We start from the raw sequence: 14,933 nt of genomic DNA, 5'->3' as shown, positions 1-14,933 counted from the left end.
TCAGCGTTATTTGGGTGAGCTCGCTGGGCACATATTTGCTCTTGCCTCTGCATCATCATAATTGTTGGCTACTCTTCAAAATACTTCACCGACAGCGAGAGCAGTGACCAAATAATGCAAGGTTTCCTCATTTGCGGGTTAGAACAAATATCCGGGGCCTAGTGAGAATGACCAAGCATAAGTCAAGCCAATTTCCCTCTACAAACACTTTCCTCCACCTCGTGCAGAACTGGTCCTAAATCTCAACAACTCCTCCCTCAACTCCTCCCACTTCCATCAAAGCAAAGGCGTAGCCACAGACACTTAGGCCCCAGCTACGCCAGCCTCTTTGTAGGATACATCAAACAATCCCTGTTCCAGGCCCTATCCCCGAAGTCTACCTCAGCTACGTTGATGACTGCACTGGGCCTACCTCCTGCACGCATGCACGACTCGTGGACTTTATTAACTTCACTATCAATTTCCATCCTGCACTCAAATTCACTCCGGCCATCTCAGACACCCCCCTCCTCCTTTATTGATCTCACCGTCTCCATCGCAGGAGATCAACTATCGGCTGATGCCTGTCTTGTCCGCAGAAGGATCTCCGTCCCGAAACGTCATCCATTCCTTCTCTCCAGAGATGCTGCCTGACCTGCCGAGTTACTCAAGCCTTTGTGTCTATCGTGAAGAAAAATAAAACCCGAGACAGGGCTTGTCCTAACAGTCGAGTACGTTTCTTGGTAGTTGCCTCATAAAAAAAACATTTATGGAGGGATGTAGACACTGTGCACACAGATGGGATTAGCTTTAATTTGGCATAATGGTCAGTACAGCCACTGTGTGCCAAAGGGCCTGTTCTTGTGCTGAACTATGCTCTAGTTAAATATCAGGTGTCTTTCCAAAGGTACGAAAACAAAACAGTGCAGTTATTTATCCAACTACACTATATGGAACCACAGATCTGAAACTTTTACAACAAACGCCGATGTGTTTTAATGGACAATAGACAATAGGTGCAGGAGGAGGCCATTCAGTACCCCGTTCCTGCCTTCTCCCCATACCCCCTGACTCCGCTATCCTTAAGAGCTCTATCCAGCTCTCTCTTGAATGCGTTCAGAGAATTGGCCTCCATTCCTTCTGAGGCAGAGAATTCCACAGATTCACAACTCTCTGACTGAAAATGTTTTTCCTCATCTCAGTTCTAAATGGCCTACCCCTTATTCTTAAACTGTGGCCCCTTGTTCTTTGTAACACTTACATTTTACACTTGCACTTACAATACCACTTTGTAACACTTACATTTCTTACAGCATACTTCCTTTTGGCATCAATTCTACAATAACAACTAGGTGTTAACCGCTCCATATTTCTTGCCATATGGATCCCAGACGCTCCCCTCTGCAGTTGCCTGGTCTGACAATGTAATTGGCTTTAACGTCTGCCCAATGTTTGTACAAATTTGGTGGCGCAGCGGAGGAGTTGCTGCCTCACAGCGCCAGAGACCAGAGTTCGATCCTGACTGTGGGTGATGCCTGTGTGGAGTTTGTACGTTCTCTCTGCCACCGTGTGTGGGCTTTCTCTAGGCGGCCACACCAAAGACGTAGGTTGACTGGCTTTGGTAAAAATGGTAAATTATCCCTAGCGTGCAGGACGGCGGCAGTGGACGGGGGAGGTCACCGAGAACAAAGGGGACCTGGCGTGGGGGGGGCCACCGAGAACAAAGGGGACCTGGCGTAGGGGGGGGGGGGGGCACCGAGAACAAAGGGGACCTGGCGTGGGGGGGGGCCACCGAGAACAAAGGGGACCTGGCGTTGGGGGGGGGGGGGGCACCGAGAACAAAGGGGACCTGGCGTGGGGGGGGGGGGGGCACCGAGAACAAAGGGGACCTGGCGTGGGGGGGGGGGTCTCCGAGAACAAAGGAGACCTGGCGTGAGGGGGGGGGCCACCGAGAACAAAGGGGACCTGGCGTGGGGGGGCACCGAGCACAAAGGGGACCTGACGTGGGGGGGTCACCGAGCACAAAGAGGACCTGGCGTGGGGGGGGCCCACTGAGAACAAAGGGGACCTGGCGTGGGGGGGCACCGAGCACAAAGGGGACCTGGCGTGGGGGGGGGGGGGGCACCGAGCACAAAGGGGACCTGGCGTGGGGGGGACCCACCGAGAACAAAGGGGACCTGGCGTGGGGGGGGGCACCGAGAACAAAGGGGACCTGGCGTGGGGGGGGGGGCACCGAGAACAAAGGGGACCTGGCGTGGGGGGGGCCACCGAGAACAAAGGGGACCTGGCGTGGGGGGGGGGGGGCGCAGAGAACAAAGGGGACCTGGCGTGGGCGGGGGGCACCGAGAACAAAGGTGACCTGGCATGGGGGGGGGGGGGTGCAGAGAACAAAGGGGACCTGGCGTGGGGGGGGGCACCGAGAACAAAGGGGACCTGGCGTGGGGGGGGGGCACCGAGAACAAAGGGGACCTGGCGTGGGGGGAGGGGGGGCACCGAGAACAAAGGGGACCTGGCGTGGGGGGGGGCACCGAGAACAAAGGGGACCTGGCATGGGGGGTGGGGCACCGAGAACAAAGGGGACCTGGCGTGGGGGGGGGGGGGGCACCGAGAACAAAGGGGACCTGGCGTGGGGGGGGGGGGGGCACCGAGAACAAAGGGGACCTGGCGTGGGGGGGGGGCACCGAGAACAAAGGGGACCTGGCGTGGGGGGAGGGGGGGAACCGAGAACAAAGGGGACCCGGCGTGGGGGGGCACCGAGAACAAAGGGGACCTGGCGTGGGGGGGGGGGGCACCGAGAACAAAGGGGACCTGGCGTGGGGGGGCGCAGAGAACAAAGGGGACCTGGCGTGGGAGGGGGGGGGGCACCGAGAACAAAGGGGACCTGGCGTGGGGGGGGGGCCACCGAGAACAAAGGGGACCTGGCGTGGGGGGGGGGGGCACCGAGAACAAAGGGGACCTGGCGTGGGGGGAGCCACCGAGAAGAAAGGGGACCTGGCGTGGGGCACCGAGAACAAAGGGGACCTGGCGTGGGGGGGGGCACCGAGAACAAAGGAGACCTGGCGTGGTGGGGGGGCCCACTGAGAACAAAGGGGACCTGGCGTGGGGGGGCACCGAGCACAAAGGGGACCTGGCGTGGGGGGGGTCACCGAGCACAAAGGGGACCTGGCGTGGGGGGGGGCCCCACTGAGAACAAAGGGGACCTGGCGTGGGGGGGCACCGAGCACAAAGGGGACCTGGCGTGGGGGGGGGGGCACCGAGCACAAAGGGGACCTGGCGTGGGGGGGCACGAGCACAAAGGGGACCTGGCGTGGGGGGGTCACCGAGCACAAAGAGGACCTGGCGTGGGGGGGGGGGGCCCACTGAGAACAAAGGGGACCTGGCGTGGGGGGGCACCGAGCACAAAGGGGACCTGGCGTGGGGGGGGGGGGCACCGAGCACAAAGGTGACCTGGCGTGGGGGGGACCCACCGAGAACAAAGGGGACCTGGCGTGGGGGGGGGGGGGGCACCGAGAACAAAGGGGACCTGGCGTGGGGGGGGGGGGCACCGAGAACAAAGGGGACCTGGCGTGGGGGGGGCCACCGAGAACAAAGGGGACCTGGCGTGGGGGGGGCGCAGAGAACAAAGGGGACCTGGCGTGGGCGGGGGGCACCGAGAACAAAGGTGACCTGGCGTGGGGGGGGGGGGGCGCAGAGAACAAAGGGGACCTGGCGTGGGGGGGGCACCGAGAACAAAGGGGACCTGGCGTGGGGGGGGTGCACCGAGAACAAAGGGGGCCTGGCGTGGGGGGGGGGGGGAGGGGCACCGAGAACAAAGGGGACCTGGCGTGGGGGGAGGGGGGGCACCGAGAACAAAGGGGACCTGGCGTGGGGGGGGCACCGAGAACAAAGGGGACCTGGCATGGGGGGTGGGGCACCGAGAACAAAGGGGACCTGGCGTGGGGGGGGGGGGGGAGGGGCACCGAGAACAAAGGGGACCTGGCGTGGGGGGGGGGGGGGCACCGAGAACAAAGGGGACCTGGCGTGGGGGGGGGGCACCGAGAACAAAGAGGACCTGGCGTGGGGGGGACCCACCGAGAACAAAGGGGACCTGGCGTGGGGGGGGCCATCGAGAACAAAGGGGACCTGGCATAGGGGGGGGGGCACCGAGAACAAAGGGGACCTGGCGTGGGGTGGGGCACCGAGAACAAAGGGGACCTGGCGTGGGGGGGGGGGGGCACCGAGAACAAAGGGGACCTGGCGTGGGCGGGCGCAGAGAACAAAGGGGACCTGGCGTGGGAGGGGGGGGCACCGAGAACAAAGGGGACCTGGCGTGGGGGGGGGGGGGGGGCACCGAGAACAAAGGGGACCTGGCGTGGGGGGAGCCACCGAGAACAAAGGGGACCTGGCGTGGGGGGGGGGGGCACCGAGAACAAAGGGGACCTGGCGTGGGGGGGGTGCACCGAGAACAAAGGAGACCTGGCGTGGTGGGGGGGCCCACTGAGAACAAAGGGGACCTGGCGTGGGGGGGCACCGAGCACAAAGGGGACCTGGCGTGGGGGGGGTCACCGAGCACAAAGGGGACCTGGCGTGGGGGGGGGCCCCACTGAGAACAAAGGGGACCTGGCGTGGGGGGGCACCGAGCACAAAGGGGACCTGGCATGGGGGGGGGGGGACCGAGCACAAAGGGGACCTGGCGTGGGGGGGGGGGGGGGCACCGAGAACAAAGGAGACCTGGCGTGGTGGGGGGGCCCACTGAGAACAAAGGGGACCTGGCGTGGGGGGGCACCGAGCACAAAGGGGACCTGGCATGGGGGGGGGGGGGGACCGAGCACAAAGGGGACCTGGCGTGGGGGGGGGGGGGGCACCGAGAACAAAGGAGACCTGGCGTGGTGGGGGGGCCCACTGAGAACAAAGGGGACCTGGCGTGGGGGGGCACCGAGCACAAAGGGGACCTGGCGTGGGGGAGGGTCACCGAGCACAAAGGGGACCTGGCGTGGGGGGGGGCCCCACTGAGAACAAAGGGGACCTGGCGTGGGGGGGGGCACCGAGCACAAAGGGGACCTGGCGTGGGGGGGACCCACCGAGAACAAAGGGGACCTGGCATGGGGGGGGGGGGGGGGCACCGAGAACAAAGGGGACCTGGCGTGGGGGGGGGGCACCGAGCACAAAGGGGACCTGGCGTGGGGGGGGGGGGGCGCAGAGAACAAAGGGGACCTGGCGTGGGGGGGGCCCGCTGAGAATAAAGGGGGACAATTGGGGACTACATGGAATACTTTGTAACTCTGTCGGTATCCTATATGTGGCGACTCTTTGCATACAAGGTAGACACAAAATGCTGGAGTAACTCAGCGGGTCAGGCAGCATCTCAGGAGAGAAGGAATGGGTGACGTTTCGGGTCGAGTCCCTTCTTCAGACTGTTCATAATAGGAGTATTGGGGAATAAGTCAAGTTACATAACTTGTGTAGAAACGTAAGGGATATGCCCCCTTCCCGCACAAGGTCACTTGCTTCGGTCATACAATAGCTGCAAACAGACACATAAAAAATGCACAGGAAGATTCCAAACAGACTTACGATGACAAGCTGGAATTTTACTCTGTCCAGTTCTGAAAGAAGATATGACGTGGACCTGGCAACACTCCTGGAAAATAAAAACAGTATAAATTCAAACCAATCATGGCACCAACTAGCTTTTGTACAATTCAAACGAAGTAAGCCAACTATCAAGATATTTAACTTAAATGTCAAAGTCAAGGATCAAATGTAAGTAGTGCTTAGAAATAACAGTGCAGCTCAGTAACAGGCCCTTCGCAGCGGTAGAGTTGCTGCCTTACAGCGAATGCAGCGCCAGAGACTCAGGTTCGATCCTGACTACGGGCGCCGTCTGTACGGAGTTTGTACGTTCTCCCCTTGACCTGCGTGGGTTTTCTCCGAGATCTTCGGTTTCCTCCCACACTCCAAAGACGTGCAGGTATGTAGGTTAATTGATTGGGTAAAATGTAAAAATTGTCCCTAGTGTGTGTAGGATAGTGTTAATGTGCGGGGATCGCTGGGCGGCGCGGACTCGGTGGGCCGAAGGGCCTGTTTCCGCGCTGTATCTCTAAATCTAAATCTAAATAATTTCCGTGCTGAACATGATGACAAGATAAACTCATCACCTGCCCGCAGGTGATCCACATCCCTCCATTCCCTGCACATCCATGTGTCCATCCAAAAGCCTTTTAAATGCCACTACCGTATCTGCTTCCCGCACCCCTGCCAGCACGCTCTCACCACCCACCACCCAGCACATCTATATACTAAAACTCTCGTTTGTTTGTTTGTTTGTTCCTGAACTACAGCCAAAACGGTACACGATAGCGCGACAATTTTAGGCCCACCTTACTCACCATCGTCCCTTTGGTGCTAATGGAAGAAGTTTCATTGAAATCGGTGTTATATTTTTAAAGTTATTCACATTTTAAAGTTTAAATCTATCTCCTAGGGAGGGAGAGATGGGGATAAGGGGGGTTGAGGGGGATGGTGGAAGGGGGGGAGGGGAAGGGGGATGGTGGGGGGGAGGGGAAGTGGGATGGTGGGGGGGGGGGGGGGGGGAGGGGGGAGTGCTGCACCAATGCAGGAGAGTTTTGGACCCAACAGGTCCACTTGGTCTAGTCTCTTATAAACCTTGCCTCTCTCACCTTATAGCTATGCACACTCTGCCATTTTCATCCCAGGAAAAAGGCTCTGACTGTCCACCCTATCTATGCCTCTCGTAATTTTATATACTTCTATTAGGTCACCCCACAACCTCTGACATTCAAGAGAAAAGAATCCACGTTGGAATCACAAACTTCCAATGCATCTGAGTAATATTCATACCCAAAAGTTCTTACATAGAAAATAGGTGCAGGAGACCATTCGGCCCTTCGAGCCAGCACCGCCATTCATTGTGATCGTGGCTGATCGTCCACAATCAATAACCCGTGCCTGCCTTCTCCCCATATCCCTTGATCCCGCTAGCCCCTAGAGCTCTATCTAACTCTCTCTTAAATCCATCCAGTGATTTGGCCTCCACTGCCCTCTGTGGCAGAGAATTCCACAAATTCACAACTCTCTGGGTGAAAAAGTCTTCATCTATACCTGTACAAGGTGAGAATTCTTCACCTATACCTACACAAGTATTGCCTTGTTATTCCATCTCTTTTATGCTAGCGAGTTGCATGTGCAATATTTTCCATTTCTGAGTGAATTGTTGGTGCCGACTTCTCTCTCTAACTTACTCCAGGACACGATGCCAAAAGAAAACTCAGTGAGCAATTGCATCACTGAGAAAACAACCCCGGTGGCCAACAGAACTTCAGCTGTGTGGACGTGTTGCACTGGAGTCCCACAGCATCAGCTTGCTGACTTCTGGTGCCCTGAATGAAGTTGCATCACGGCCTGGTCGAGCAACTCAAACGCCCAGGAATGCCGGTGGTTGCAAATAGGGGTGAACACTACCCGGTCCATCACGGATACTGACCTCCCCACCATCGAAGGGATCTACATGAGTTGCTACCTCTAAAAGAGAGCCAGTATCATCAGAGGCCCACACCAGCCTGGCCACGCTCTCATTTCACCCCTGCCATCGGGAAGAAGGTACAGGAGCCTGAAAACTGTAACGTCCAGGTTCAGGAGCAGTTTCTTTCCAACAACCAACTCCAAATAGGCACCAAACTACATAGACTTGACTATTATTTTCTACTTTGCACTAATTTTATATATACAAATACTCAACTTTTTTATTGTTTAGTATGGTTTTTACAGACAATAGGTGCAGGAGGAGACCATTCGGCCCTTCGAGCCAGCACCGCCATTTAATGTGATCATGGCTGATCATTCTCAATCAGTACCCCGTTCCTGTCTCTCCTCCCATAGATGCTGCCTGACCTGCTGAGTATTTTCAGAATATTCTTTCAAACTTTGGGCAGCCACATCGCTTTGTCTCTCCCCCCCCTCCCCCCAACCCCGTTTATCACCTATCAACCTATCATTAGTTTGTCTCAAGAGTGGTGGCAGAGCTGTTAAGAGCCACCCGAGAAACGTGTGTAGTTAGTGATCAGCCATGATCGCATTGAATGGTGGTGCTGGCTCGAAGGGCTGAATGGCCTACTCCTGCACCTATTGTCTATTGTCTATTGTCTATTGTCTAAATGTGAGAAAGAGAGGAAAGACCAAGTGATAACAGCTGTTTTGTGTCGGAAGGAACTGCGGGTGTTGGTTTAAACCGAAGATAGACACAAAAAGCTGGAGTAACTCAGCGGGACAGGCAGCCTCTCTGGAGAGAAAGAATGGGTGACATTTTGGGTCGAGACCCTTCTTCAGACAGCTGTTCAGTGATACAAGATAGCTTCTAAGTGACAACCCCAACAGATTCATGGACCTTCGTTGTTTTCACTGCTGGAACTTTAAAATACCAGGAGCATAAAATTTATGCTTTAAAAAGGCAGATGTGATCTTGAATGTACAGGAAAGACAAGGTGAACAGAACCTATTGCTAGTACAGTCCCCCACTGTAATAATCTGAGCTCTAGCATAAAATATATAAATGCCTTCCCACGTGAATATGGACTAATTACTTTATTTAAAGCACAACAGAGCACCATACTAATCTAACATAATACAGCTGCAACTCAATACCACATTCCCTTAAGCAAAAAGAAACTACCATGATAAAATAATGTCTTAAAATTACACACATGGAACCAGTTTACAACGCCCAGAAATATAAAACACAGACAGAGAACACGAATCCTTGTGCCATAATTATATAAACGTCAAGGCACAACACAGTAACATCTTGGCAACAAGCACATCTAAAACACAATCACCGATTGCTGTTCTTCAACAGCAAAGAATTCAGCATCTATTGCTAAAGACAGTGAATCGGCATTTACAAAAGAGAACTTGCCATCCAAGGAGTTACATGCTTGATTCGTCCAACTAAACTCAGCCCGGGTAGTCCTGTGGTGAATGATACTTGCCAGTTCCTGGAGATAGTTCCTACTTCTACAACAACTCCCGCCCACACAACTGACATAGGAACTGGCTTTGAGATGATTGGTACTTTCCTGTGATGCAGTCTTCACTGCTTGCACATTGCAAAACCACACACAGCAAACATGTCTGAGTTTAGTTTAGTTCAGAGATACAGCGCAGAAATAGGCCCTTTGGCCCACCGAGTCCGCACCGACCAACGATCCCCGCAAACACGCACATGAGAGATAATTTACAATGTTGCTGAGGCCAATTAACCTACAAACCTGTACGTCTTTGGAGTGTGGAAGCCAGAACACCTGGAGAAAACCCACGCAAGTCAGTGGGAGAACGTACAAACTCCGTACAGACAGCACTCATAGTCAGGATCGAACCCGGGTCACTGGCGCCGTAAGGCAGCAACTCTGCCGCTGCAAGCAGTGTTCAAAACATAACTCCAATGTAGCTGGTTCACTTTTTCTGTCACATTCTCCAAAGTAGACGCTTCAACTATTTGCTGGCAAATCTAACTTAATGATGGTACTTCAAATAAAGTTTGACCTTTATCTCACGCTGCCCCTTAGTACAGAGGTCCATGGCCCATCTATACCAGTCCCGCCTGGCTGCGTTTGGCCCATATCCCTCCTAACCTAACCTATCCTATGTACCTGTATAAATGTCTGTTAAAAGTTGTGATAGTACCTGCCTCAACTAACCCCTCCGGCAGCTCGCTCCATACACCCACTATCCTCTGTGCATTTTGGTTGTATTAAAACTTTTGCGGTTTAAATCCTCATCCAGAGGGAGCGTGCAGCACTGCATCAGTACTGCATCACACGCTTGCTCTACACTTCTGCGCTCTGGAGTGGAAATCAAAGCTACAAATTTCTGAGATGGATTGGAAAAATTTAGATTGATACGGGCCAAAACATGGGCAAACAAATGGGGAGGATAGAACTACAGATGCTGGTTTAAATCGAAGGGACGCGCAAAATGCTGGAGCAACTCAGCGGGCAGGCAGCACCTCTGGAGAGAAGGTTAAGTCGGGGTTGCTGAATAAGGGTCTCGACCCGAAAGGTCACCCATTCCTTCTCTCCGGAGATGCTGCCTGTCCCGCTGAGTTACTCCAGCATTTTGTGTCTACCTTAAACTTAAATGGGGCATGTTGCACGAATTGCATGGACGAATTGGGCTGAAGTGCCTGTTTCCATGCTGTATGACAAGAGAAAGTGCGTTATCAATTAAGATGTAAAGATTATTTTTTTGGAAGGGACAATCTATCTGCTGCACCAGAGACTGGCACCTCCATACCCCCAGCTCTGAACGCTCCTTCCAGGTGGAGGGACAATGGACTGAGGGACATTGCCCATGTTTGGACAGACCCCAACTGGACAGTACTACGGGGTATAATCTCCCCCTCTTGAGGACAGACTCAGACAGTCAGGCACACCCTCGTCCAGTGCACAGGCACAGACCTCTGGGCACTCTTATCGCACGAGGGAGGACAGGATGATCTTCTACCAATTGTTGGACATCGACACGGATAACCACAAATGCATGGCTTATTTCAGGAGTGATTCCCCCTCACAATAAGCAGGCAAACGCAACACTGACGGCTCCCTGGGCACTACACAAACACTGCTGATGCCACACTTGACAGCTGGAAATTCAACAGTGTCTGCTTATTGTTGTGCCAGCATCAAACCTTGGACATATAAGCACGTATTATCAGGATAGTGGAGTCAGTTAAGCTCCGCTTAAAGATAGCGGAGTCAGGGGTTATGGGGAGAAGGCAGGAATGGGGTACTGATTGAGAATGATCAGCCATGATCACATTGAATGGTGGTGCTGGCTCGAAGGGACGATTGGCTTCCTCCTGCACCTATTGTCTATCACCGCAAGACTCCTGGTGCAACACTCTCAGAATGTCCACTTCAGTAAAGTTAGAACATGGAAAAATACAGTACAGGACCAGGCCCCTCAGCCCACACCGCCTGTGTCAAACACGATGACAAGATAATCTCAGCTGCCTGCGCACGATCCATATCCCTCCATTCCCTGTATATCCACGTGCCTATCTAAAAGTCACTCAAACACCACTATCGTATCTGCCTCCACTACTACCCCTGGCAGCACGTTCCAGGCACCCACCACCCTCTGTGTACAAAAGCTTGCCCCGCACATCCCCTTTAAACTTTACTCCTTCAATATTTCCAAGGTAAACTTCAAACAATTGCAGCCGTGTTTCGTACACAATATGGGGAAATTGTGGAAAATTACTTGTTACTGCAGTTGACAAGACATAATTTTGTACGGTAACCATGGTAATCCTGTCACAGCTTTCCCTGGCTTGTCCACGTCATTGCATTAGGTTCCAGGCAGTTACTGGAATTGTGATTATGGTGAAACACTTTGTGGTTGGCTTGGCCTACAGGAGCTCGCTGGACAGAACACAAGGCCTGGGAGCAGAAGAACGGCACGGTAGCGGAGCAGCAAGGTGGCGCAGCGGTAGAGTTGCTGCCTTACACGCCGGAGACCCGGGTTCGATCCCGACTACGGGTGCTGTCTGTGCGGAGTTTGTACGTTCTCCCCGTGACCCGCGTGGGTTTTCTCCGAGATCTTCAGTTTCCTCCCACACTCCAAAGACCTACAGGTTTGTAGGTTAATTGGCTTGGGTTTGCATACATGGTATAAGTGTAAATTGTACCTAGTGTGTGTAGGCTTGTGTTAATGTGCAGGGATCGCTGGTCGGTACGGACTCGGTGGGCCGAAGGGACTGTATCCGCGCTGTATCTACACTAAACTGAAGAGGAGGGAGGTCAGAAAGCCTCGAATTCAAATAATGGAGCCAAAAAAGGCGGTGCCTGCATGTGTAATATATGCAAAAATAATATCACTGTGCAGTAGTTGCATATATGATAAATAAAGCATGATTGACTATCGACACTGACCTTCTGAAACGAAGGACAGATAATCCAGCCCACAGGGCGGTGCTTTACAGCGAATGCAGCGCCGGAGACTCAGGTTCGATCCTGACTACGGGTGCTGCACTGTAAGGAGTTTGTACGTTCTCCCCGTGACCTGCGTGGGTTTTCTCCGAGATCTTCGGTTTCCTCCCACACTCCAAAGACGTACAGGTATGTAGGTTAATTGGCTGGGTAAATGTAAAAATTGTCCCTAGTGGGTGTAGGATAGTGTTAATGTACGGGGATCACTGGGCGGCACGGACTTGGAGGGCCGAAAAGGCCTGTTTCCGGCTGTAGATATATGATATGATATGATAGTGGTGGATCTACAACATTGTGATACACGTAGAGCGTTCAGTTTCTACCATTTCCCAAATTATTGCCCATAACAGCTGATAACAAGCCAGTTATTTCCACAACTCTGCACTATCTGAAGCCTCCAGCTGAGAACAAATGCTCCGTGATCTGACCTAGTACCCAGTTTCTTCCCAACAGTTATCAGGCAACTGAACCATCCTATCACCAACGCGAGAGCAGCTCTGATCTCCCACCTACCATATTGGAGACCCTTGAACTATCTTTAGTCGGACTTAAGATAGACACAAAAAGCTGACAGCAGGACAGACAGCTTCTCTGGAGAGAAGGAATGGATGATGTTTTAGGCCGGGTCCATGATCGTAAACCAGCATCTGCAGTTCCTTCCTACACACTTAATCGGACTTTAGCGTTAATCCCTTTTTCCTGTATCTGCGGACGGCTTGATTGTAATCATGTATAGTCTTGCTGCTGACTGGATAGCATGCAACAAAGAAGCTTTTCACTGTACCGCACACACATGACAATAATAAACTGAACAGAAAACCTCATGAGAATATTCAGCCACTCAGCGTTCGAAGTTTGTGTCTCCTGTTGATTCACAGACGAGTTGGTGGTCCTGATGCAATCCTACTGCTCGGTAAAGTCTGCCTCATGGGCACCATATCTGAGGAAGGATGTGCTGGCCCCAGAGAGGGTCCAAAGGAGGTTTACAAGAATTATCCCAGGAATGAGTGGGTTAATTTATGATGAGCGTTTGACTGCACTGGGCCTGTACTCATTCTTGCAAACCTGCTCTGGATCCTCTCCAGAGCTCGCACTTCCTTCCTCAGATATGGTGCCCAAATTTGCTCACAATATTCCAAATGCAGCCTGACCAGCGCGTTATAGAGCCTCAGATCTTTGTTTTTGTGTTCCTGTTGATGTTGATCTCTTTCCTCCCTCACCTGGAGAGGGGAGGGGCAAGCAGCTGACCTCAACTCACCGCCGCCCCTTCGGCGCCTCCCCTGCCTTCCCTCCCCACCTCTCTTGGGCCTCACCGCTGCTCCTCTCCCCACATCATCACCGTAACTTTGGCCCGTCGCGCCGTCCCTCTCCTCAGGACAGTTCACTTTCTCGCCACTCACCGCCGTCCCTTCGGCCCGCCGCTCTTCTCCTATCCCCCTCCCCTCCTTTCGGGACAGCCACGGATCGCTGTCCCTTCGGCCCACCGCTCCTCTCCTGTCCCCTCTACGTTATTATTTTACTCTCCTCCCTCCCTCCTCTCTCGGGATAGCCACGGATCGCCATCCCTTCGGTCCGACTCGCGTCTCCTATCTTCCTTCGTCCCTCTCTCCCTCCTTGCTTCCTATGGGCAGCCACGGACTGCCGTCCCTTCTCCCTTCCCCCTCCACTCACCGCCGTCCCTTCGGCCCATCGCTCCTCTCCTGTCCACTCTCCTACTCCGCGTTATTATTTTACTCTCTCCCCCCCGCTGGACAGCCACGTCCCTTCGGCCCCTTCACCGCCTCCCCTCCACCCACCCCCGTCACTTCAGCCCGCCACTCCTCTCCTGTCCCATCTCATGCTCCGCATTATTATTTTACTCCCCCCCCCCCTCCGCCTCCTCCTCTCTCGGGATAGCCGCGGATCGCCGTCCCTTCGGCCCGACTCTCGTCTCCTATCTTCCTCCTTCCTTCCTTCGGGACAGCCGCAGACTGCCGTCCCTTTGGCCCCTTCACCGCCGCTTCTCCCTTCCCCCTCTTCTCACCACTGTCCCTTCGGCCCGATGTTCGTCTCCTATCTTCCTCCCTCCCTCCTTTCGGGACAGCCGTGAATCGCCGTCCCTTCGGCCCGACTCTCGTATCCTATCCTATCTTCCTCCCTCCCTCCCTCCTTCCTTCCTTCGTTCAGGACAGCCGCGGACCGCCGTCCCTTCGGCCCGACTCTCGGCTCCTATCTATCTTCCTCCCTCCTTCCTTCGTTCAGGACAGCCGCGACCCGCCGTCCATTCGGCCCCTTCACCGCCGCATCACCCTTCCCCCTCCTCTCACCGCCATACCTTCGGCCCGACGTTCCAACCCTGTCCCCTCTCCTCCTCCGCGTTATTATTTTACTCCCCCTTCCCTCTCCTCCCCCTCCTCTCTCGGGATAGCAGCGGACCGCCGTCCCTTCGGCCCGACTCTCGTCTCCTATCTTCCTCCCCCTCTTCCTTCGGGACAGCCGCGGCCCGCCGTCCCTTCGGCCCCCTTCACCGCCGCTTCTCCCTTCCCCCCCTCCACTCACCGCCGTCCCTTCGGCCCGCCGCTGCGCTGCTCTCCTACTCTCCGTGTGTTTGTCTCTCCCCGCGGACAACCGGAAACCCGCGCCTTCCAACGTCCACTTCCGCCGCGCTGACGTCACCCGCCCTCCACCCGCTTTTTTTTTGTTTTTTTAAAACACATTCCGACTTGCTCCCCAACCTCCCTTTTACCCCCCGCCCCCAGTGGGAAAGCGCCAAGCCTTGGTGAAATTAAAAAACATACACAGTGTGTGGGGTGGTGGTGGGAGGGGGGGGGGGCAGGGGTCAACGTCGGGCGGAAGCACTTCCGGGGTCACCGCTTTAAACTGTATTTAAACTGCGGTTTGCGATTTTTTTTTTTTAGTTTGGGGGCGGCGACGGCGAATGTTTCCGCGGCGGAGCGGCGATGGGGGGGCTTGGCGGTGGTTTTGGGGGTG

At 54.7% G+C, this 14,933-nt stretch overlaps 1 protein-coding gene across 5 annotated transcripts in view; it reads right to left on the bottom strand.

Moving 5' to 3' along the window:
• gabpa (GA binding protein transcription factor subunit alpha) overlaps positions 1–14,593 on the bottom strand; it is a 57,802-nt gene extending 43,209 nt beyond the window's left edge. For 3 of the 5 annotated variants that reach the window (XM_078409726.1, XM_078409725.1, XM_078409722.1), the window contains exons 1-2: positions 14,502–14,593; positions 5,533–5,599 (exon numbers count right to left, since the gene is read on the bottom strand). The gene's annotated coding sequence lies outside the window, so the exon portion shown is untranslated. Of the gene's footprint in view, positions 1–5,532; positions 5,600–8,890; positions 8,927–13,363; positions 13,386–14,501 lie in introns of those variants that run through there. The other 2 variants (XM_078409723.1, XM_078409724.1) reach the window with 2 other exon arrangements.
• Between the last annotated feature and the right edge of the window lie 340 nt (positions 14,594–14,933).

Source organism: Rhinoraja longicauda, chromosome 12, assembly GCF_053455715.1.
Source record: "Rhinoraja longicauda isolate Sanriku21f chromosome 12, sRhiLon1.1, whole genome shotgun sequence".
Taxonomy (NCBI): domain Eukaryota; kingdom Metazoa; phylum Chordata; class Chondrichthyes; order Rajiformes; family Arhynchobatidae; genus Rhinoraja; species Rhinoraja longicauda.
The sequence above is the reverse complement of the archived record's forward strand: the minus strand, read 5'-3'. Positions and strand labels throughout refer to the sequence as shown.